We start from the raw sequence: 24,864 nt of genomic DNA on the forward strand, positions 1-24,864 counted from the left end.
CGGATTACGTAAAATATATGAATGCTGCTTGAAAAAAAGTAACTCAAGTGGTTTTTCTAGAGACGATAATATTATCAATATTTAGACAAAATGTGAACAAGCTCACACAGCTAGATGGCGGGTTGAAGAAAACACTGTGCAAATAATGCCTACAAGGTCAACATATACACTACTACAGCGGTGGATACGGATTACGTAAAATATATTATGGCTGCTTGAAAAAAGTCACTCCGGTGTTTTTTCTGGAGACGGTAATATTATGGATATTTAGACAGAATGTGAACAAGGTCACACAGCTAGATGGCGGGTTGAAGAAAACAGTGTGCAAATAATGCCTACAAGGTCAACGTATACACTACTACAGCGGTGGATACGGATTACGTAAAATATATGAATGCTGCTTGAAAAAAAGTAACTCAAGTGGTTTTTCTAGAGACGATAATATTATCAATATTTAGACAAAATGTGAACAAGCTCACACAGCTAGATGGCGGGTTGAAGAAAACACTGTGCAAATAATGCCTACAAGGTCAACGTATACACTACTACAGCGGTGGATACGGATTACGTAAAATATATTATGGCTGCTTGAAAAAAGTCACTCCGGTGTTTTTTCTGGAGACGGTAATATTATGGATATTTAGACAGAATGTGAACAAGGTCACACAGCTAGATGGCGGGTTGAAGAAAACAGTGTGCAAATAATGCCTACAGGGCAAATAATGCCTAAAAGGTCAACTTATACACTACTACAGCGGTAGTAAAATAAAAAAAGTAAAATAAAAAAAAAATGAATATTAAAAAAAAAAATTAAAGTTGGTGCTGCTGAACTACTAGGAGCAGCAGATTAGCACACCAGTCCCACTCCCCAACACTGCTAGACTAATAGCACTGGGCTCTTATAGTAGTAGTAGTAGTAGTAGTAAAACAACAAAAAAATAAATAAAAGCAGTCCTTACAAGGACTACTGTTATTGCAGCAGTCAGCAGATGAGATCAGAAGCAGGACAGCTGCCCACAGCAGCTACATACAGAGCACTGCAGTAGAAGGTAGATTACTAGCCAGCAAAGCTACCTAAGCTTAAATGTCCCTCAAACCCCTGCAGACTTCTGTCCCTCCAATAACAGAGCAGTATCAAAACGATTACTAGCCAGCAAACTTTCAACTGTCCCTGAAATCACTAACAGGCAGCAGCTCTCTCCCTACACTATCTCTTCAGCACACACAGGCAGAGTGAAAAAACGCTGCAGGGCTTCGGTTTTTATAGGGAAGGGGAGTGGTCCAGGGGAGAGCTTCCTGATTGGCTGCCATGTACCTGCTGGTCTGGGGTGAGAGGGCAAAAAAAAGCGCCAACAATGGCGAACCCAAAATGGCGAACGTCGCGCGACGTTCGCGAACTTCCGGCGAGCGCGAACACCCGATGTTCGCGCGAACAAGTTCGCCGGCGAACAGTTCGCGACATCTCTAGTTGTACTATGTTAGCCATTGAAAAAATACAGAAAATGTAAAGTTTGGTGATACCTTTTATTGGATAACTGAATAAGTAACAATTGCAAGCTTTCACAGCACACAGGCCCCTTCTTCAGGCAAACTACAAATGAAAGGCTAGAAAGGCACATCATATATATATATGTATATATACTGTTAGATAATTGAAAAAGGGTTTATGGGCAATAAATTAGAAAGTTAAAGACAGATAGAGATAACTTGTAGAGATAATAAAAGTAATTAGGGTTGGTTGTAGATAGTCCAGGGGTCTGGATTCAGTCAGGTCACATAGCTTGAACTAGACCAAGACAGAATAGGGTAAGGTTGACACAACAGTGCAAATATTTTTAGGCAATATATCAAGCAACGAGAGAAACTATTCTTTAAAACCTACAATTACATTCAATTTCCGGATGTACAAGAAGCAATGTATATTGATAAAAAATAAATGCAAACATAGTATAATCCCAAAGAGACTTAACTCAAAACTGCTTTCCTATGCATTTATAATGAGTTTTCCTGAAAAAAAAACTAGTTGCATTTCCTTTTCAAACTAGTTGCATAATGTATTATAGGTCAATTATTATGAGCAATAGAAATGCAAGTTATTTTAAATGGCAAGGGTTATTGTTTTTTAATTAAATGATTATCACATGTGCAGACAATTATGATCTTAATAAATCCCAAGGTAATTTCCTCATGTTTTCATGTGCTAATTTTGACCCTAATTATCTTACCCAAATCACCCTAACACATTTTACAAAACAAACAGAAATACAGGTATGTGACCTGTTATCCAGAATGTTCGGGACTTAGGGTTTTCCAGATAATGGATCTGTCTTTAATTTGGATCTTCATTCCTTACGTCTACTAGAAAATCCTAAAAACTTTGAATAAACTCAACAAGTTAGTTTTGCTGCCAATAAGGATTAATTATATCTTAGTTTGGATCGAGTACAAGGTATTGTTTTATTATTACAGAGAAAAAGGAAATACTATACCTGTAATATCTATGCATAATGTGTTGAAAACCATATAAACATATGCATATTAAATAAAAAATATAAATGTAATGTTGTTTTAAAGCTCTGTACCAATTTTGATAAATGTATCGCTTTGTTAAATTGTGTCAGGAAAGTTTTGATAATTGTAAAATAGATCATACTGCTGGGAATCCTTCTGTACTCCCAGTTTGATCTATAATAAATCTGTGAATCCAGTGTTCAGTCACTTTCTCTCTTTAAAGAGAATTCAGCTCTTTAAAGAGAATTCCCAAACTTTTACCTAAAGGATAATAATAATCTGTGCGAGAAGATCACATATACAGCAGTAATTTCCCCATTTCCCAACTAATTATTTCCACTCCTGCAAGCTCAGCAATAGCTTCATGGGTATCCTATGTTTTATTCCACCATTGGCACTACGTGCAATAAGTTAGAATATCTTATCATGTAAATATGGGTTTCCCTTGGTATTTATGGTTTCTTCCTGAAGCCCTTAAACCATACAGGCAGGTTCATTGTATCCTAATAAAAAATGGGTACATGTGTGTTTGGAGAATAAGATAGGAACCTTAGATTCCTTAGATGAGCTCCACTGGGGCAGGGGGTGCTGCACATAGACCATTTCTTATCACAGGTGTTCTCTTCCATTCCCACGTGTTGACAGTGTTACTACATGAAAGGATTTAAAATATGAGTTTTTCAACAATGCCAGCTTCTTTGCAAGTATGTTGCAAGTATATACTCAAGGCTAAACCATTCTGAAAAATCATTACATGGCTTTATAAAATGTGCTTTGTAAAAAGAGCATTTGTGATCCTCTCCTGAAGGAATTCTCCTGTCAGCCTGAGAAATATCTGGCCAAGCCGCAACGTGATATTATTAGGGGAAGTGATCATATAGGCAAAATATACAAGCCAGCGAGCTGTTATCTGGTTACCTTCTCATTATTCTGCTGATGGGCTGCTGGGAGGGGAAGGAAGGGGGTGATATCACTTGCAGTGCAGCAGTAAAGAGTGACTGAAATTTATCAGAACACAAGTCACATGACTGTGGGCACTTAGGAAACTGACAATATGTCTAGCCCCATTTTAGAATATAAAAATCTGTTTGCTCTTTTGAAAAATGGATTTCAGTGCAGAAGTCTGCTGGAGCAGCACTGTTAACTGATGCATTTTGAAACAAACATGTTTTCCCATGACAGCACCCCTTTAAGGCATAAGCACGTTTTTCATTCATGGAAATTGTTTTAATAGACAGTCCTTACCTTCAGTTATATACAAATGCTCGGGAGCTTTATTAATTTCATGGCTACCTTGAACTCTGCTTCCGTTGCCTCCCAGCTACCCTCCCTAACCTTGTGGTTGTCAAAGTAACTGTAACATGTCCACTCAGCATTTATTTTCCAAGATTTTTAAAGACAAATAAAAGTTTGAAAATAGAAAATAATGTGCCATGTAAAAAAACAATTGTCTTCTTCAAAAATATTTCCTTTGCATAAAACTAATACAGTACAGCTTTGTGAACCCGAGAAAGTATTTAGTAACAAATTGTCCAGTGGAAAAAACAAAGATCATAGTTTCATAGTTTTAAAATGTAATAGCCATCTAATGACGGTTTTCCTATTCCAAAATGCAATTCTTTGATTATATTAAGTATTTTTTTCCATTTCTATATTTCTCCAAAAGGGACCCAGTTATCTTCATTAAAAAAAAGCATGCTTAAACAAGGTACATTGTTTATTGGTTTAAAAGACATCTCTGCCTAGTTGCAGTTATACAGAAGATGAAGGTACCTTATTGCCTACCCTAACTGAGGCATATTCTATAGATTATATGACAATAAAACATAACTATTTATGACTTGTAGATTCTGTAGATAAGATATTCAGGTCTCAGAAAAGTAACAGTTGATAGGGAGGATAAGGTATGTATGATTAATTATAGACAGAATATATTTTTCATTATAGGAATTGTTCTGCTGTCATAAGTAGTTGAAATTAAAATATAACTGCATTCAAAACCAACGAGGAAAAATGGGTCTTGCCATGTAGCTTGGCTTGTAAAGAACATTTAGTTGTCCACAGTGGAATTTAGCCCCACAGAAGACACATATACATATAAAGAACCAACTGAGTAATTCTAAACTGATAAAAGAAGACGTAAAGGCGTGAACATGATTAATCTCACTTTATATTCCAACAGAGAATCCGCTTATCATTGTTTGACATTAGTCAATATGGATTTTGCATTTAATTATGATAATTCTTTCTGGAAAATAACAGTTTGACCCAATTTTTAAACATGCATAAATTATTTTTTTTTCTAAACTAACAATCAATCAAAGCATAATTGTTCCTGACATTTGCTAAAGCTATATTTGCTGTGAGAATGTTCTTGCTTGCATAATAAAGATTACTTGTCAGTACAGAAAAACAAAGCAATATACAATGTTCAGCCTACTTCCCTTACACATAAACTCACATCAAGCCATGCATTAACCGTTGTAAGGAAAAAGGTCATTCAACTAAGAGTACCATTACCTACCCACGATCACAGCTTGGGTAATAAAGATGGATAATGAAAAAGCACAGATTACATATGCGGAAATGGTACTCACATAGCATTTTATTTTTCTGACTCCCTAAATAGAAGACTATTATTGATAAAGGTATTTTTTTTTTTTTTACTTTTTTTAAATTTCAACTCATTCTATGAAAAGTAAAATTTTAGGGGCAGATTTACTAAGGGTCGAATATCGAGGGTTAATTAACCCTCGATATTCGACCAGGAACTAAAATCGTTCGACTTCGAATATCGAAGTCGAACGATTTAGCGCAAATCCTGCGATCGAAGGATCGAAGGATTATTCGTTCGATCGAACGATTAAATCCTTCGAATCGAACGATTCGAAGGATTTTAATCCAACGATCGAAGGAATATCCTTCGATCAAAAAAACACAGGCAAGCCTAAGGGGACCTTCCCCATAGGCTAACTTTGAGTTCGGTAGCTTTTAGCTGCCGAACTAGGGGGTCGAAGTTTTTCTTAAAGAGACAGTACTTCGATTATCGAATGGTCGAATAGTCGAACAATTTTTAGTTCGAATCGTTCGAATCGTAGTCGAAGTCGTAGTCGAAGGTCGAAGTAGCCCATTCGATGGTCGAAGTAGCCAAAAAAAACACTTCGAAATTCGAAGTTTTTTTAATTCGAATCCTTCACTCGAGCTTTGTAAATGTGCCCCTTAGTGTACATGAAACTAGGAGTTAATGACATTAACTAATATTATGTGGCCTATTTAGGAGTGTGCAAAGTTCAATTTCAAGCAAAATGTGCCATTTTTTTTACCCAAAATAAAGATTTTTTTCCCACAATTCCACTGTAAGAATTAAGATACACCTTATATTATTGCAGCTGACGCATTAAAAAGCAGCTATTGTATTTGTGCTTCTACATAAATTGCATTAAGAATTCTTAATGTTTGGACATCATAATTTCAATTCATTTTCAAAATGATGTATGCATCGGATACTTCAGGCACAATCAAAAAGCAAAACAATCTACCTATACCTAATTTGTTTAATGAGAATAAATCTTACTCATTTACCAAAATTTCCTTTATTGTCAGGATAAATTCATAAACATTTTCCTGAATGTGTGATTTTTTTTGCATCTAGAAAACAGTCAAGATTAATGCCAGTCCTTACATTTTTGTTAAAAAAAATTATTTTGGTCCATAAGCTATTTTTTATGTGTTTAAATGCAAAGGATTGGAGGGGGGCTTGTTTTACTGATGTTGTTATATTAATTAATCCTGAAGAAACCAGCAGATTACATGGGTGTTCTTCTTGTACAGGGTAAAAGTTTATTATGGGGAGGAAGTGTATGAAAAAAAATGTAAAAAACTGAGTATTAGTGGTTACTATTTATGGGTAGGTGTTTTCAGGATCATATTCTTCATATTTACGGCATTTCTGAAATACACTGGCAGAGAACCACCCAGATTCTTTTAGATTCAGGTGTGTCTTGGCCAAGTTTGCTCCTCCACCAGCCATGTCCCTGTTCTGCCCCAGCCTCATTACATGCCACCAAGAGCATGCCCTAAAACAGCACTCAGTGTTCTTAATGCTTCTGATGATTCTGGTAACATTTTAGTGCATTTCAATGGTTAAAGTAGGCTGAGATTCAAGTGCAAATTACTAACATAGGTTAGTTCTTTATGTTCATTGCAGAAATTTCTACTAGTTCCAGTGGGTGTGGTATTTTAAGAATTGGTCTTATTTTATTCAGTTGCAAAAGATTTCTCTATTTCTCTATGATGTCTGTAGGGAAATCTGAAATAAAATTTGAGATAAACTTTTCAAAGAAAAATTATCCTAGAAAAAATCTTGGAATGCAAGTGGGAAACCTTAGTGATCTTTTTAGTTTTTCATTAGAAATGATGTGAGTGTGACACAACCAGACTTGATGATAACTGGCAGGTGTTACAACCGCATGGGTCCCTCATGGAATGAAGACAGGTCAAAGGACAGAGGGAACATGGAAATTAACTAGGAGCAAGGAGACAGGGAAACAGGATACAAAGCATGAACATTGACAGAGAGCATGTTACAATAATACTGCACATAAATACTAATGGACACAAGGCCTAATGCCAAGAGCTTAGCAATACTTAATGAATACTAGCCAGACACAGCCCAGTATACATAACTAAGGCTTATAAAAAATGCACGACTGCTAACACTATTGCATATGCTTTGTGTTTTGAAAAATCAGTTGAAATAAAAAAGACAGGCCATGAACATGAATCTGCCATCACACAGACTAAGCTAAGAATGTCACTGAGTATCAGACTGATATCTACTTATAGTCATATCCAGATGATTTGAAGAGTGATAAAAGGCATCACCAAAAAGCTCTTCTTTTATCTTGTCCCTTGTCACTTACTGAGAATCAGTCGGCTCTCTGCCTCTGTCAGACCCTGTCACATTATTTCTGCTGAATAGAACTGCACTCAACTAGGAAGTCGTAACACTGATAAATCTCTCTCTCTCTCTCTCTCTCTCTCTCTCTCTCTCTCTCTCTCTCTCTCTCTCTCTCTCTCTCCTGATCGTGATCAGATCCTGAAGCAACTTTTCCATTTATAGCATTAAAATTCACTCCAATGTAACGCTACTATCTTATTTACATTAGAAATGCTTCATTGTTTCAAATTTTCAATTATTGTTTATTGCAACACATTTCCATAAATTGTTCCTGAACTATGGGGGCAAAGTGGCAAGTGTATGGGCAGCCATGATGAGCAGGTACTTCCTATTTACTTTTGGGTTAAAGCCCCTAAGATTCTGGCATCTAGAAATTATTCTTGACCACCATAGACCATAACAACACAAGTAAGAACCACACACAGTACATGCTGCAAGGCTGTTTCTCAACAGCTATAAAACAAGTGAAAACACCATCAGTTTATTCAGCTCTGCCTATATTCTTATTGTAAAGAACTTAAACATCCTTAAACTTCCAATAAAACACTGAAAATACAGCAGCTTAGAATAAATCCCATTATTTCCTATGAGGAGGAAGACCTTCTGTTTGGTACGGTGAGAGATCAAGTCATCAATACATGTCAAAGTCACGTTTTCAAACCTATTAAAGTCCCATTGAAATAATGGCATTTCTGTGACATTTAACAACTTCTATGCCATTTTCTCTACTACTTTGACATTGCTTAGACCCAGAAACTTTTTGAAGCTTTACAGAATTGGAGAATGGTGTTAAAGTAGCAAACTCAAGCCAACACAAAGCAATTATGCACCAAATCTAGTATACCATAATAGTTCTGCTCATGTTTCATTAGCCTATGCCTTCCATTCCCCAAGAACATATCTTGTTTTTTATCTTTCTTCAAAAATTCAGTTTACCAAACTTTAGGCAGATTTTATTGGAGCTTATATACTTTTACACTGTGTAGTGTTTGCTTTGAGGAAAAAAATTGAAAACATCTTATCACATGACTGTATTTCTTTCCAGACAAACAGCAGAAACCTGCTTTGCTTCATTCAAGTCATTCTAGATATACTCTGAGGTCAAGGCCAGAGTCTGAGGAAGCATAACACTAATAAGAACAAAACGTTGGAAGCAGCCAGAAACCTACAATACCAATGGCTTCAGCATAGAAACTCATATAGAAAGCTGCAATGTCCTTTTCTATCCTAAAAAATCGCCAGCGAGATGGCACTTGCGGCGCTTCATTTTCCGAAGTCTCCCGAAGTTGCCTCATGAGGAAACTTCAGAAAACAAAGCACCGCGAGTGCCATCCCACTGTCGATATTTCATTATAGCTAGCAGGAAGGTAGGGGAAGGCAGTTGGAGGAGATTGACGCCCCGAAGAAGAGGCGATTTGTCGCCAGGGCGACTAATCTCCCTGAATCTGCCTGTGTGCCTTTACCCTTAGCCACTATTAACAGTTAAGAAGGTCTGCAAGACACCATTTGTTATTTTAACAAGTGTAGGCTTGAGTAGATTGGGACATTTTCAATTTGCCTTACATACACTAGCTGATTCTTCCTTGGAATTTGCTTGGCACCCAAAAAGTTAAGCCTATTTTTCACTAAGTTGTTAAATATAACTGATACCTTAAATCTCTAAAGTATTAAAGGAAAAATAATAATGTCACATAACCTCAATCCCAATATTGTGTGAAAACAAATACTGATTTTAAAAGAGCATGCATAATTCATATCAAATTGAAAACAGAAAAGGCTTTGCGGTGGTATGAACAGAGAGGAAAGGGAAAATCCAATCTTTGTAATCTGAGATTTTGGTAGATAAATGGGATTCAGGTGGTCTTTTCTTTAAAACAAAGACCAATTGGTGGGAATCCCATTCTTATATTCCTCAGCTCTCTGCTGCCTTTTAGCTGTTTGATTATCCCTCCCTGGCTTTCCCACACATTGAGGTCATTCAATAGGACCCTAAAGGAAGAAGTAGATAAGAATAACACATTAGCAAAAGTTCTGGGAAATGAGTAAGCAGCCAGATGTTGAATAGCTAATTGTAATTGTACCATAAAAATGTGATATTGTAATAATTAGTTGTAAAGTACAATGAGAGGGATCTAAATACATTACAAAGTCACACATGCAAGCTCGAGAAAACTAAGGGTAATGTCATACACAGCCAAAAATGTCAATGCCACCAGTGTAGGCTATCATTGACTGTAACCACCTGTCATTGCACACACATAGCATATTTCAGCCTGAAAACACTCAGATATCAATTTATGAACCAAAATCCACCATGCGTGTGCATTAAAAAGTGGTTACCATTTAATTTACTTGCAACCAGCACTGGTAGCAACAGGTGTTAAAGGGGATGTATACCTTTTGTAACAAAGTGGTAGGACTTTGAAACAGAAGGACCTTTGTCAATATATTTGCTTTGTACTATATAAATTTATTAAAATATGTTGAAGCTCCTCTTTTTGTTACTAAACCCCCCCCTACACACACTCTACAAACAGCAGGTAGAGACTGTCAACTTTCAAAAAAAGGCACCAAGGGGATTCATGCAGTGAAAACTGGAAGTGCTGCCACAAGTTCATACATTCCCCGGAAGTGACATCACACACATGCACGTTTGCTTTTCTGAAGCTGTGGTATGCTACCCACGCATGTGCTCCTTATGATGTCAACAAATGCTTACTGCCCTATGGAGAAAATGCTGTGTTTGATAATAGCCAATGTGGTATAAACTCACAAAGGCCTGAGGTTATATGACTCACTTATGATAAGCAGGACCACATGCGTTGGAGCACTTGGAGTGCACGTTCCAGTTCTGCCCTTGTTCATCCTCTGTAAGAGAAGGGGAAGATGGATGCAGCAGGGGGAGCTGGACACTATAGAGCTCATTCATGACTGCAAGTGCAGTGTGCAAAGTCTAATTTTGGGTGTAATTTGCCATGTTTTTTTTACCAACGGTGTCAATTTTTCCTATTAAAAAAGAGCTTCATTGCATCTGCCGGCTGGAGTTCTGCTTGACAAAATTGTGTCCGATGAATTAAACCACACTCAATTGTGCTTCAACACAAATTGGATGATTCTTTAGGCACATTTGCTTCCCCAAAGTTAAGAGATTAAAACGATTCTGCTAAATAACAAATGCTATGTATAACAGGCTGGGCTGCAACTGACTGGACTCCTGTAATTTTCCTTCTTCTCTATTTAACTCCTGGCATCCCTACCCAGCCCTAATTATTTGCATCAAGGTTTGTGCACACTAGTAACCAACCATTATCACACAAATATTATTGTCCTTTGTTTATATAGCACTAAGACATTTATGAAGAGCTTTAGACAGATTTTACATCGCTCCCATCAGTCTAAGTCCCGGTAGAGCTTACAAGCTAGGGTCATCATCACATTCATACAGTAAAAACAGTCCATTTTATCAGGAATCAATTAACTGTCTTATAGGTTATTTGCAGTTTAAAAGGACAAACTTCTTGCAGAGTGGAATAAAGCTAAGGAGATCAGTTCTTCATGATAGCAATGCTAGACACAGAGCAACAGTGCAACTAAATGTTGGGGTGTTTCACCCACTCAACGCTTACGTTTTGAAAACAGAGCATCATTGTGTGGCCCTCTTTGTCCAGCTATTGCACTCCCTACACTAGAAGAGACACTTTTAATTTAAGTAAAAAGAAAATTCAGCTCTTAAAGTTACCAGAGGTACAGTAGATTTCTGTCGCCCCTGATAACTAGCTGCTAACTGCCACCTGAGGCAAGGGTCTCACCTGACCAAAATAGTTGCTATGCCATCCACAGAACAGTTAGCCACTAAAGCACATTCAGAAATGAGCTTGTTGATGAAAATAAAAGTGATATAGGAAGGCTAACCACAAAATTGGGAAGCAGCACAGAATAACTAACAGAATATTTTCACTATAACAGCTTTTTCATCTCTTTCATCAGTCCTTAACAACAAACTTGCCATTGGCGTGGTAACTGGAATGTATGTTTCATGGAAAAGAATTGAAGGAAGAAGTGATTTCTGGATCTGAGTAATATAAATACTGTGCCCTATTTTGGCATCTGTTTAAATCGACCAGTGTTTTGTGACACAAAAAAAAAGCTGTTCACTGTAATTCCAGCTTCTTGTGCACTAAAAGGCTACAAATCCAGTAAGACAAACACTGGCATTTTGTGACAGACAATTACGGCAATTCTACTAATCGCCTGAACAATGAAAGATGAACAATCTGTCAGGGTAAAAACAATGCTGGGGAGAAGCATGATAAAATCTTTGCTGCATATTGAAAGGCATAGACAAAATGGTTACACTCAGCAAAGAATGCTTGCTCTCCATCCAGCAAAGAGAAAGAAATATTTTAAAAATGTTACATAAGGCCTGTCTCATAACTAATATTGGACTGGATTTTACAGTTAAACTATTTGGTTTAGATGTTTGTTGCCTTATATGAATTGCACAATGACCGCTTCTAAAATAATAGTGCTATGATAAAAGCCAGGGAATACCAGTGAGCCGCCTACCATAATTCTCTTACATATTTTGGTAGTGGATAGATATTTGTTTTGTAATTGCATAGCTACTGTTATGGAAAACATAAATACAAGTTACACTCATCCAACCCTGCTGTTGATATCTCCCTACTTTGAAAATGCGACGGATATCAGCTCTGCTGGTATTAAGAGTAGTAGTCTTTAACTACTGCTGTGTGCATAAATTACACAAACCCCATGATACCTGAACTTTCACTGTTATAAGGGCAGCCATGGCAGCTAGTAGGGTAGGATCTTGATTGTGGATCAGTTTCACTTAAAATGCTGGTTTGCAAATATCTTTACTGCAGGGTACAGTGATGTCTTTAATCAAATGAAGGCTTAAATGGTTATTAGAACAGCAAGTCAACTCTTACTGGTGTGATTGTGACAGTTTGAAGTTATCTTCCTTCAGTACTATAATTTGTAGAAAGACTAGAAATGCCAAGATATCCCCTGAGGGCTTTCATAGGCAGACGTGTAAGTTAGAAGAGGTGACTGTAAGGTAGAATACATTAATAAAGGGTGAGGGGAGGAAGGGTAAAGGAAAGGGCAAGAGGCTGAGAGATTTAGTGTGAATTAAAGGAAGGGAGAATAAAGGAACAGGGTATGGAGAGCAAAGACAGGGCATGCAGGTGAGTGTGTGGGGAAGGAGGAATACAATAAAAAGATAGAGAAGGAAGAACTGAACCAAAACATTGAGGCAACTATTGAGACCAATGCTAGAATGTTAAAAGAATAAAGGAGAAAAAAGGTGAAACCACACACCCCCAGTAATTCCAATCATTTACATGATATACCGGGTCTGACCGAGAACAAGCACCACATTGCAATCTTCTTCCTACTCTTCCTTCTTCACAGTAGGTGCACTTATGCAGTAGTGGACTCCACTCAATTGTACATGTGTCGGCCCAGGACCATTAAAGAATGAAGATTAGAATTGCTCCATGGTGCGCCCACAAAAACCTCCAGGGACAGTGCAGTTTACTGCTAACAGGAGCACTGGCCCAGGGTATCAGGGCATCCCTCCCAGGGATTTTACCTTTTTTCTCCTTTAATACAGTAACAGGAATATAAGCAAGAGAATGAAGACGTAGATGGCAGGGATAGGAGTACACAGGCAGATTATTACTGGGTTGAGTAAAGGAGTGGTACACAGTTATGTAAAGATAATGGACAGACTAAAGCTATGAAGAAAAAAAATTGTAGATGTATTGGGGAGAAAGGTAAGTGTGGTAAGAAAAAGCATAGGGATGAAATGTATATATCATGAAAATAAATAGGAAATGGAAGTCAGAATGAGGGAGAAGTTCTGCAATATACTAATGGGAGGGAGAAATGATAAACTGGGAAATACAATGGAGCAAATTCCTGAAGATGGAGCATATTCCTAGCTATGGATAGGCATTAGAAGGGGATTGAAGAATAATAAGTTTGAGTGTAGTTAGGTATACAGTATTTACACATCACCTACCACACAGGGTGCTCTATAACAATTTTTTGTTTCTCATTTTCTTTGAACTGATTTACACGTGCAAAATATAACTTGTGTATATAGTGGCTTTATTTATCTTTTGCTGATTTATAGTGGCTATAGTATATACAATCCCCTTTATTCAGATTTTATTCTGAAGTTTTTGCAAAATGTGGTCTAAAATGTGCCTCAGAAATCAATGGATACATTTGGAATTTGATGCAAGATAAGATATGATAAGGGAATTGTCAGAGGATGACAAAATAAAATGCCATCATGCCAATATGCTCCAAGAATAATACTTTATCAGTGCAAAACATACTTTTATGTACAATATTTGTAACAAATGTTAGTATTTTTCACCTTACTCTGCTAAGAAGTCAAGGAATCCTTTCCACAACAGCAAATGCTACACACAGACCTTGGCACATTTTGTGGGGCATTTGAGATGCTTTTTTAAGCACACCCAAGTAAATAAGTGAATTCATATTTATATTCTACTCATGTATACTCAGACATAATTTTATTGCAGCCACGTGTCATTGTCAAGCTGCACAGACAAATGTGTGTTGACATCACAAAAACACTTGTTTTATTGCTTTTTGGTAGCATATAAACACAATACAAGCATTTTGACACACTTGACATTCATTTTTAGAGACACACAAAAAAAGATCTGTGTGTACAAGCCATTAGAAGTGCAAAAAATTAAGGTTAGTATAGCTCATAAAAACTGCACCTTAAAGTGTACAGCAAAGATGTCTAGGGAGGGTAGGTAGATCAAAGGCCAGTACAGCACAATGTCCATTTTATTTTCCTGTCCATTTTGCCAGCAATGAATAGAAAAGAAAACAATTCCCAGTCGTCAGGTTTCCAGGAGAGTAGTGTTACCTCAGAACAAGGATGTTAACATCTCTGGTTTCCCATCTAAGGAGTGGCATTTAACAAAAGGAGAACTAATGGAATAACATGGTGAAACAAACTCACACTCATTTGCAGGTTACTTGTAATTCTACCATCAACGACTGAATCCATACAATTAGAGAAATCATTTAAAGGAAAGGAATAAAGGGAGGTGCCCTATTTTTGTGTTCCTTCAATGCAATTTTACGCAAGAAGTAACTTGCTCTGCACTTATAACATTATTCCACTTGTACAAATACAGACAACCAACGTTCTAAAGTTCTCTATAAGAATGTCTTACTAAAAGTAGTGAGATAACATATGAGATAACATATTCTTCTTTTCGCATAATTGTATTCTGTGCCTACTTACACATAAATACTTTTACACATAATTGTTATATATAAATGGCCATTCTTGTCATTATTTTGGCAGATTTAGGCACTATTTCCTCAGCACAACCTATTTTAACCCTGACTCTAATCCCAACCCTTCCAATTTTTCCTTCAGCATAATCTGGTGTTAGTATATAATAAGATTAGGGACCCTGGGCCAACAATCAAGGTCAATCTACAAGTATGTTTCTATTGCATATCCCCTTAGGGTAATGGTGCACAAGCAATCAATGACCCTGTGATCCTTTGCAGAGAAATAAAGCAAATGAAACACCCATTTTTTCCATGCACTACTTCCGGTTCTGTTGGTTTTTACTGGTACCCCCCCCCCCACCCCAGGGCGAGGCCAAGACTCTGGCGTGACCTAGGCAGCTCTCATCATCCAACACCCATTCATGTGTATGAGTGCGTGCACGCTCCCACAGTGACTCGCAGGAGAGGGAGGAGTGACTCACTGATGAGGTAGGGTTACAAAAATCCACTCTTAGACAGGCTAACGACTAGAGACGCCCCCACACCTTTAGGCACGTGCCTATCCTATCTACCCCTAGTTCCGGCCCAGCTCCCTACTCTGACATAATTTGAATTCACTGTCTTTGGGGTATATATGTACAAGAATCACTAAACTCTGGGGTAGTGCACTGCTCATGAAGAGGGGGTACACCTTTCCACACAGATAGATATGGGCAACACCTATGTGAATTTCTGTTGCTGCTTGACCTGCCCAGCCACAAAAATGCTGTTATATTTCTCTGCATATTTACAGCCAATCATATATATCTCTGTAGTATATCTACCAGTGGATGTAACTTCTAGTGCACAGAGGATGTCAAGTGTTTGTGGGGTGCCTGAGCTCAGCATATTGTAAATGTGACTCAGAGAGCATAAATGGTCAGCTTTGACCTTTTCTGCAGCTTTAATCAAACTTTGCATCCCTCCCTCACTGCATGGAGAAGGAGGAGGGCTTTGAAAGATAAGGCACTGGGCCTTGGCCTATGATACATTTAATTGTGCAAAGGTATATAACATTTACAAAACATGTATATATGTATGCCAGTGATATCTATACTTTAACTCTTTACATGTTATGTAATATAGAATTTAAAGTGTTGACACAATAATAAATGTGTACCAGTATAACTAATCCTGTATCTGGATATCACATAATCTATGCTGTGCCATGCGTTGGCAAACAATGCACAACATGGGAAAGATCAAAGCCGTCTGGCATACAAAGGTTTGAAGGCAAACAACACTATAATTTGTCGTAACAATTATATCAATTATGTCTGGGCCAAGAAAAAGTAAAATGAAAAAAATAATTAACATATACTGTAAACCAAAGTCACCAAAGTCTTTAGCTAGTGTTTAATGGGGTTTTTTTTGGCCTCCTTATATGAATATTTTTTCCTACCCAGTTTGTCAGATAAGAAATGGAAGCATTTGCAAGCAGATTTTCTATAAACCCATTTCAGTTCCAAGCATCAGTCCTGGTCTCTTGTACATGCTGTGCTGCCATCTGTCACCTCACAGACCTAAAACTTCCATAGATCACACAAGCACTTAGACTATATAATTCACATTTCGACAGTCAAGCTTGAGTCTCTTTTCAGTGTTCTTCAACTCTGACCCTGCTCTACCCTTCCTCCAGTGAAAGGAAAAAGACAACAGCCCAGCAAGTGGGACATGCATAACAGACCTTCTTTGTTCGCTCTTTTTCTCTGGCTCTTTTCTTTGGAGGTAAATAAGTGAAAAGGCTTATCCAGCCTTTAAGGGACTCGCATAAAGCCGGGCACCAGCTTGAGCCTACCTTACAGAAAACACTGACAAGTTCTAAGGTTTTCATCTGGTGTTTAGAAAAATGTGAAACATGGCAGGGATTTCAGAAGGAGCAGAAATAATGGCTTTATATGTGTTCCTTCTTGCCAACTCCAGGTTTATGATCCTGTAACTTGGATAGGAGTGCACTTATCATTGCTTTTTGGGTCCTTTACAGCATTGCTGAGCTACATGCCAAGCCCAAATTAGCAGTGCATCTCTGGTTTTCAATCAGCAATACTAAAATAAAGACTGGGAAAAATGATGTATGCTGCATTGTTTGAATACTTAGCCCACTGACAACAATTTCAAATCCATTACATCTTTCATACATCCCAATAACCTCCCACAGTATTCCCTTAGCGCGCTCTGACTATGGTCTTAATTCCAAAGCTTTCTCCACATGAATCAAGCACTTTTTCAAAGCATGCAGTCTGACCCAGACCTACACTACTAGACACAAGTCTGAGAGAAAAAAGCATTTAGCTATAATAAAAAAAAAAGTTTGAAAGGAAAAAATTAAATGTATAAAGCGTAATGTGAAACACATAATTTCTCCCTATTGAGATGAAAATCCATGGATCACAGCTTTTTTTGATAGCTCCTCTATGAACTTTGAACATAAAATTGCTTGATCCTTTTTTTAAAAAAAACTTTTTACATCAAAATAATTTTTTGAAAGAGTTTCCAGCCTTCTCTTTGAAATGTATGAGACAAATAATGTTTCATTTAAAGTGATACCAAGTCTCCTTGCAGAAAATGGCTTTGTAATTAGAATTTGAAAGCTTTAATGTTATTCTGCCGTTTAAAAGGTTTCATGAAAATGATCTAGCTCAGGAGGAATGGAACTCTATATATAGATGTAGGGATATAATGGATCTGCCCAACAGACTTCCCTAGTGCACTTTAACTGAAACAGCTTCTGCAGAGAATACAAAACGGAATCTTGTTTTTATTTTCACTGGCAACCTTTTGTACTCTCTAGCTGGCCTTTTCTTTACAAATTAGAGACGGTGGATGCATTTACATGCAAATCTTTCCATTAGAAGCCTTTAGTAAGATTAGCCAAGTGCATGTGCTGGCATCCATATAGCATATAACAATTTAAAGGTTAGCAGAAAGTTTGTTAAAGGCTCTGAACTTTTGATTAAAAAGGCAATTGAATGTCTTGTCTTACATTAGTAGTTAACACTACATTCATCTGTTTCTTAGTAAACTTTTACAAAGGGAACAGCCAAGTGCATCTAATATTCTTCACTCTGATCTCATTGGCCCTCACATTCCAGTGTTTAAATGAATGGCTACACTACTTCCCATTACAGGTATGGGATACCTAAAACGGAAACCTGTTATGCAGAAAGCTCTGAATATAGAGTCTATGGAGTTCTATTTTAAGCAAATAATTCTAATGATTAAAAATAATTTCCTTTTTCTCTATAATAATAAAACAGTACCTTGTACTTGATGGTAACTAATCTGCTGGAATCCATACTGGTAGCAAAACAACACTGCTGGGTTTATTAAATGATTTGAAATTATTGTTTTAATGATTTTTTGCAGATGGAGATCCAAATGGAAAGATCCCTTATTCAGAAATCCCCAGGTCCTGAGCATTCTGGAGAATAAATCCTACAGCTGTACCAAGGGCAGTGGCTGATAGGGAGATTTGTTGCCCGTGATAAAAATGCACAACCGTGGGCGACAAATCTGAAAATGAATCTCCATTGGAAATAACTGAAATCGCCGGCAGTAAAACCAACTCATAACTTCGTTCTTCTGAAGTCGCCTGAAGTTGTCTCGGGTTGCCTCGGGCGACTTCAAAATATGTTTGTTTTACCACCAGCTGTTTCAGTTATTTCCAATTGAGACTAAATTTCTGGAGATATGTGCCCACAGTCGTGCATAAATAATCATGGGTGACAAATCTTCCCGTCAGCCACTGCCCTAAGTACTGTGTTTACCAGTACCAATGAAAGGTGTATATACTGTAAAAGAAAGTCCAGTTGAGACACAGTGATTAAATATTAGGGGCATGCAGTGTTTTCTAAGTGGCAATTTCTAGACAACAAGAATTCTTTTACAAGGTACATCATTTAACTGGCAATTCTAAAGTGTTGTTTGGAAAATGATGGGCAAGTTCCCCTTGGAGGCCTAGCTTTTGGTCAGGAGTCCCTTTGTTCATAACGAGTTACAGATATAGGAATATAGGATATAGGAAAAAATTATTCAAATACATGGTAAAATTAAAATAAGGTGTGATGACATTGAACAAGGCACAAAAAATACTGGACATAACAAAAAAAGTCAACATGCTTATTTTCCTTTGCGTTTGTAAGAAAGCAGTGGATGGCAGAAAAACTTTAGTTTAATTTGCACTGGAAAGTAAGAAGTAAAAAATGACTAAATAAGATCATAAATGATGAAAAGCCTGACCGTGCTGAAATCAATCTATATTTATTGGTTCCTTTACATTACCGTCAAAGCCATGAGATGTTTATCCTACATGGACAACAGAGATCTCAATCAAGAAATTAGAAACCCGAATGGCCAAATCAGTAATATACATACATTATGGTATACATTACAGCAAATTAAGAGATGGGGCTAATTTACAAACATAGGTGCTAAATTGCACAAGTGTAGTTGCCATGAGCAATAATCAGCAATTAGGTCTCAACATAAAACAGAAAATGAACTACCCAGTGGGTTGCTATTGGGAACTAAACGGTGTTCAATAATACATTATAGACAATAAATTAATAACAGAGGTTTAATAAGATTTTATAAAGACTGTCAGGGATTACTAAATTTGATCACTAGAAACGTTTTCATATTTTGCCAATGCCGTTGATGCTCGTAAACATAAAAGGAAACTATATCACTGAATACTCCAGTTTTTTACAAAATTTATATCACATACATGATACCATATGTAGAACAATAATTGATATAAAATATATATCTTCATATATCAGATCTTTGGGGGGGTTTTTCTAACTTGTAGATGACTGCTCAAATCTAATTGCAGATTGGTTGCTATGGTGGACATTGTAATGTTATTCCATCCATTCCTGTGAAAATGTTAAATGTTCATTTTAATATGCATTAGCAGCTTAGCAATGGTTGGAGTAATGAGAAAGGTTACGGACACAGGAAAACCCATTTATAAAGCTGACTTCTACCCTGCACTCTCTGTGTACATTCTTCCAGTTTTGCAACAATCTGCAATGGGTTATCACAGACATCACCTGTGATATTTATCTCTAATCATGCCCCCCAAGTCACAGGCTAGGTAACATTAGCCAATGAATTGATAGAGGAATGCCTCCTAAACTTGTAGGACCTACAATGAGAACCTGTATTCCTGTCAGGTGATCAGAGTGACACACAGAACATCACAAGGTGGAATATGTAAATGGACAATATGTATATGCCATTTGGATAAGACTTTTAATAACCTTAAACCATCTGCTGGAAAAAAATTTGTTTAGCAGGTATGATTAGGGTTGCCACCTGTCCGGTTTTGACTCCCGGGTGAAAACTGCCTACCTGGTTTTCCAAATTAAAAAAAAACAGGCAGGATTCCCTGAGATTGATGCGGAGATCAGCCAATCGCTGAGTCATAGCCCTGCCCCTGATGTCACATCCCGCCCCTGCTACATCAGGTCCCGCCCGATTACATAATGGTCCCACCTCCCAATATGTCACAGTCCCACCTTCCTGCCCCGGAGTAAGTCAGGACGAAAGGTGGCAACCCTAGGTATGATCCTTCTTGAAGACACTGGAATAAAAGGGAAAAAATTGGTATCTTGATAGAAAACAGCTGTGGATGAGATTTTATAAAAGGAACATACTCAACCAAGGCCAAAGTGATACGTTATAATCCCCACCCTTTATTTTATTAAACTGCATTTATTAAATGATATTACCAGTATGTGACATTTTCCAGAGACATTAGTACAAACAAACGAATGTCTCTGATGATATCGCATAGTGGTGACAGAAACATTGGCTTTATAATAAACCAGCAGTATAGATAAATCTAAAAAGTAACCATAAATGTATATATATTGCTATCAAGCTGCATTCACAGATCACAAAGTACAATATAAAGCAAGAATAGAGTCTAGACTGAAAGCAAGCATCTCTTCCTAGTTCTGTCAGATTACTAACACATCACCTGAGATAGCAGCTTTGGCCCAAGGCTGTAGCAGCACAGAACATTTTATTAATAAGAGAACGGATGCAGTTCAATGTGACAGAACCAATGTATAAAAGGAATGATCCTGCAAATCTCAGGCATGTATGGGACCAGGAATGAACATTGATACAAATAAAACAGGAGCAGAAATTCAATGATGCAGAACAGCATAGGGAACCCAATAGGAAAATGGAATACAAGTAAATTGATAAAAAGTATTTCTCAAGTACTACTCAAATTTATTCTTATAATCAAATTAATTTAATGAACACTAATGGGCACATAATATAACTAGGTAGCAACTTAGTAACTACAATTTTTTATAATTATAAATGCTAGATGTAACTACTCAGCATGTTATTACTCATCTACTCTAACTGGTGAAATGTGTGCAAATGCAGGTAAGAAATATGTGCATATTAGTGGCTGCCCTCTCTCTTCAAGGCTGGTTAGACAGCTAAAGGTGAATTAATGCAGTCATATTTCCATAACCCACAATTAATATTTATGACCAAGTTTCTTTTAGGCTTCCATGAATTAAAATCCTTCATTCAGAAAGAATGAATACTTGGGTATTGACTAAAGAGCAGTAAAGGAACCATGTATAAATACATTGTGTGTATTCACATTGCTTTCTCTTCAAATTGACATGATTGTTAGAGTTATGTAAATCGGAATAAGGGTTGAATTTGTTTAAATTCTTTCAAACTCCATATTTTGACAAAATGTTTCATTTTGAAAACTGTCAAAAGTCTTTAGAAAAATGAGTGGAAAAAATAAATATATATGGTATAAAATAAATTATATACATTTAAATATATTGTACTAGAACCTATTTTGCTATGAATAAATAGGCATTTCTATTACCTCAAACTATATGGTGAAGTTTTATATAGATATGGCCCTAAATGAAAGAGCATGTTGCTACACTCACAAATACAAGTCGCTGTCAAGCGCTGACCAAGTATTCAGGAATCCAGTTCAATTATCATCAAATATAGGCTTTCTCTGATGAAGTGCCCAGCTATGGGGCATGAAACGCGTTAGAATTGCACACCCCCCACTGTAACTCCTTTTAATTGTGCGAATAAAAGCCTATATTTGATGATAATTGAACTGGATTCCTGAATACTTGGTCAGCGCTTGACAGCGACTTGTATTTTTCGGATTGGAAGCATTAGCCGGTGTGGAGTGACCGGCTTATCGCGAGAGCTGCGACCTAGCAGGAAGGTGTATCGGTCCGGACGAGCTCCGCCATTGACGCTCCGTGAGTAAAAAGCGTTGCTACACTCACAAAGCCTACATGGGATGTGGGAAGTGTTAATCGATCAATAGGCAGAGGGGGTACATTTGTAATTCATATAACGGACTGTAAGTATCTCATGATTAACGCCCTGTTAGGAAATACTACTAATTATAAATGTTAGAAAGTAACAAATAAATTCAAGTAGTCTTCATTAAATAGTATCCATGAATGTTGCTGTTCCCTGCCAGTTACATCATCAACATATAGAATATTTGGCAACAAAAGGTAAGGTTGTGATTTGGCTACAAGCAGTGCAATGCACCCACGAGCAGATTTACAAACCTTAAACTATTACAAAAAAAATATAAGCGGGGGGGAGGGGGTTGTCAATATTAAAAAGCTTGCCAGGTTTTTTTATTTTTGCCAAAAAAACAGATTGTGAGGAAAAAAGCCACAAGTTTTTTTAAAAAATCGATTTGGAAGCATGCCAGCGCAATTAATTGCAGAAAACAAGAGTAAGTTCAGAAACCCACTTGCATTTTCTGCAGTAATTTTGCACAAACCTAATCCTTTGTAAATCTGCCCCTTGGTACTCCATAGAGTCCAGTTGTGTGCATCTAAAGAAAATGCTACATATTGCAACACCCCATTACATGCTTTGTGACTACTGTGCAACAATATTGAAAATGCTACTTCTTCTCATGTCTTACCTTGGCAACTGCAGGACTTGGCATTGCCTTAAACAGTGATATCCAGCTATAGGTACACAGGGCTGGATGTGGCACCTAAAGAAATGTTTATGGTCCCCAATCTGTAGGCCAACTTAAAACTTTCAATAAATAATAATTATCCTTAGCCTTGCTAAGTAGGACTGGTGAATAAAAATTTAATGTGCGAGTTTCATTGAATTAAGTATTCCAAGTCTGAATGCAATATTTCTCTCTGTTAATGCAAAGGAAATGCCAACCCTAGCCGAAGTGTAGAAATGCACACCCTTTTCATCCAACCCAGGGTAATCAAATTAGTTAATAATGCTTCATATACAAAATCAAGGCATCATTCACAATTGATACTTTTTGCTAGCCCTAGTCCATCAGCATTCAAGTATATGAAAACTGTATTCATCTGTTCACACTGTGCATATAAATCAGATTATGTGGGTCTGTTGCAGTTCAATGTGTTGTAGCCTCTGTCTACCCGAAGCTTTTGGACAGAGGGTTCCATTTAACGGCCATGAAGTCATATAGATGGCACACATGCAGGCCCGGATTTGTGGAGAGGCCACCAAGGCCCGGGCCTAGGGTGGCGGGATTTTAGGGGCGGCATGCTGCCCAACCACAGCCATGTTGGTTCAGAAACACTGGGGATGAGCATCAGATACAATAGGTTTTTGAAATCTCCCGTGTGCCAGTCCCTATTGCTCTGGTCTTGATGATGAAAGTTTGAGCAAATTTAAGGAAGGGGACAGGGGCGACGAACTACAGCGGGCCTATGGGTGCCCTCTATGTAAATCCGGCCCTGCACACAAGGAAGTTTTAGGGGTGTTGTTGTGCATAATAACAGGTATTCAGTTTGCAAAAAAAAAACACAGGGCCTATGGATATGCTATAATAAGACTGCAGGTATCTGCATCATAAATGCTGGTTACTACAAAGTTGACCCTTCTTGCTCTATTTTTGTACAGATGACACAAGTTTGGGAGTTTGTGATGCTGCTACTTGTGATTACATTGCTAAGTTCCCATGTGGGTAACTCACATACAAACACTGCCGGACAGTTGAGTTTCAAAACACCTGGTAAATACCCTATACAATATATTTATAATGGCATTTTAGCATGAGGCAGATACTACTATTTTAATGCAACATTTATTGTAAAGCAATGTGTACATTGTGGCTGCTATGCAAATGAATGATAATGAGGAGGAAGTGGTCTGTCTTTTTTGTTTTGTTGGTCTTTGTAATGATAACACTTTTTATTCTGCAGAGCTCTGGTCCAGAGTATTAACAACTATCTGCTTGTTGCTAACAGACCATAGTTACAGGTCCGGTTGGAATGACTAGCTGGATAATGAATGGGGGAGGTCTAGAAACAAACATAAGTAATGGTAAGAATAATTTTGATTGTACTGCCAAGTTTGAGAGAGACTTAGAAAATAAAACACTAGAAAAAAATTGAAACCAATTAAAAATTACCCCTCCCCCCCAAAACAAGGTATAGATCTCAATAACTGTTAAACATCCATGTGACTTTTTATATTCATAGGAGGATAGTGGTTGTGGGTATGTCTAGGTGAATATATAATGATAATAATGATGTACTCAAACAGTACTGATTCTGAAAGGAAATCATTGTGGATCATTGATTAAGTTATGCGTTTAATGAAAAAACATGCAAGTATAACAATGGCTTAAGACGGTATTGTCACAATTTGTTGGGGGCCGTACGGTCCCACCAGTAATATGTTTACCCTGAGCCCAGCAGAGCATTAAAGCAGCACTGCAGTATACATAAACGTCAGTTAACAAGACCTAAAGGCAGCAGAAACACCAATGGGGTGAATGAAGATACAGTAACCAGAGCAAAACAACATTTTACTGAGATACAGCTTTTATAGTGGCCTGTTTTCACAGCCATCACCTGTAGAGCTATTATGACACATTGATTATCCCCTGCATTACATCTCCCAGCATCATGAGTCAGCTTCCCTGCTGCTGTGTAGTGTCCATGAATCTGCATAGCGGTACTTTGTAAGACGCGGAGGCACATATGCAGCAAGCA

At 37.4% G+C, this 24,864-nt stretch overlaps 1 protein-coding gene across 15 annotated transcripts in view; it reads right to left on the bottom strand.

Annotated features, from left to right (window-relative positions):
* nrcam.L (neuronal cell adhesion molecule L homeolog) overlaps positions 1–24,864 on the bottom strand; it is a 130,523-nt gene that overhangs the window by 104,547 nt on the left and 1,112 nt on the right.

The sequence above is a fragment of the Xenopus laevis genome, chromosome 3L (genome assembly GCF_017654675.1).
Source record: "Xenopus laevis strain J_2021 chromosome 3L, Xenopus_laevis_v10.1, whole genome shotgun sequence".
NCBI classification, from domain to species: domain Eukaryota; kingdom Metazoa; phylum Chordata; class Amphibia; order Anura; family Pipidae; genus Xenopus; species Xenopus laevis.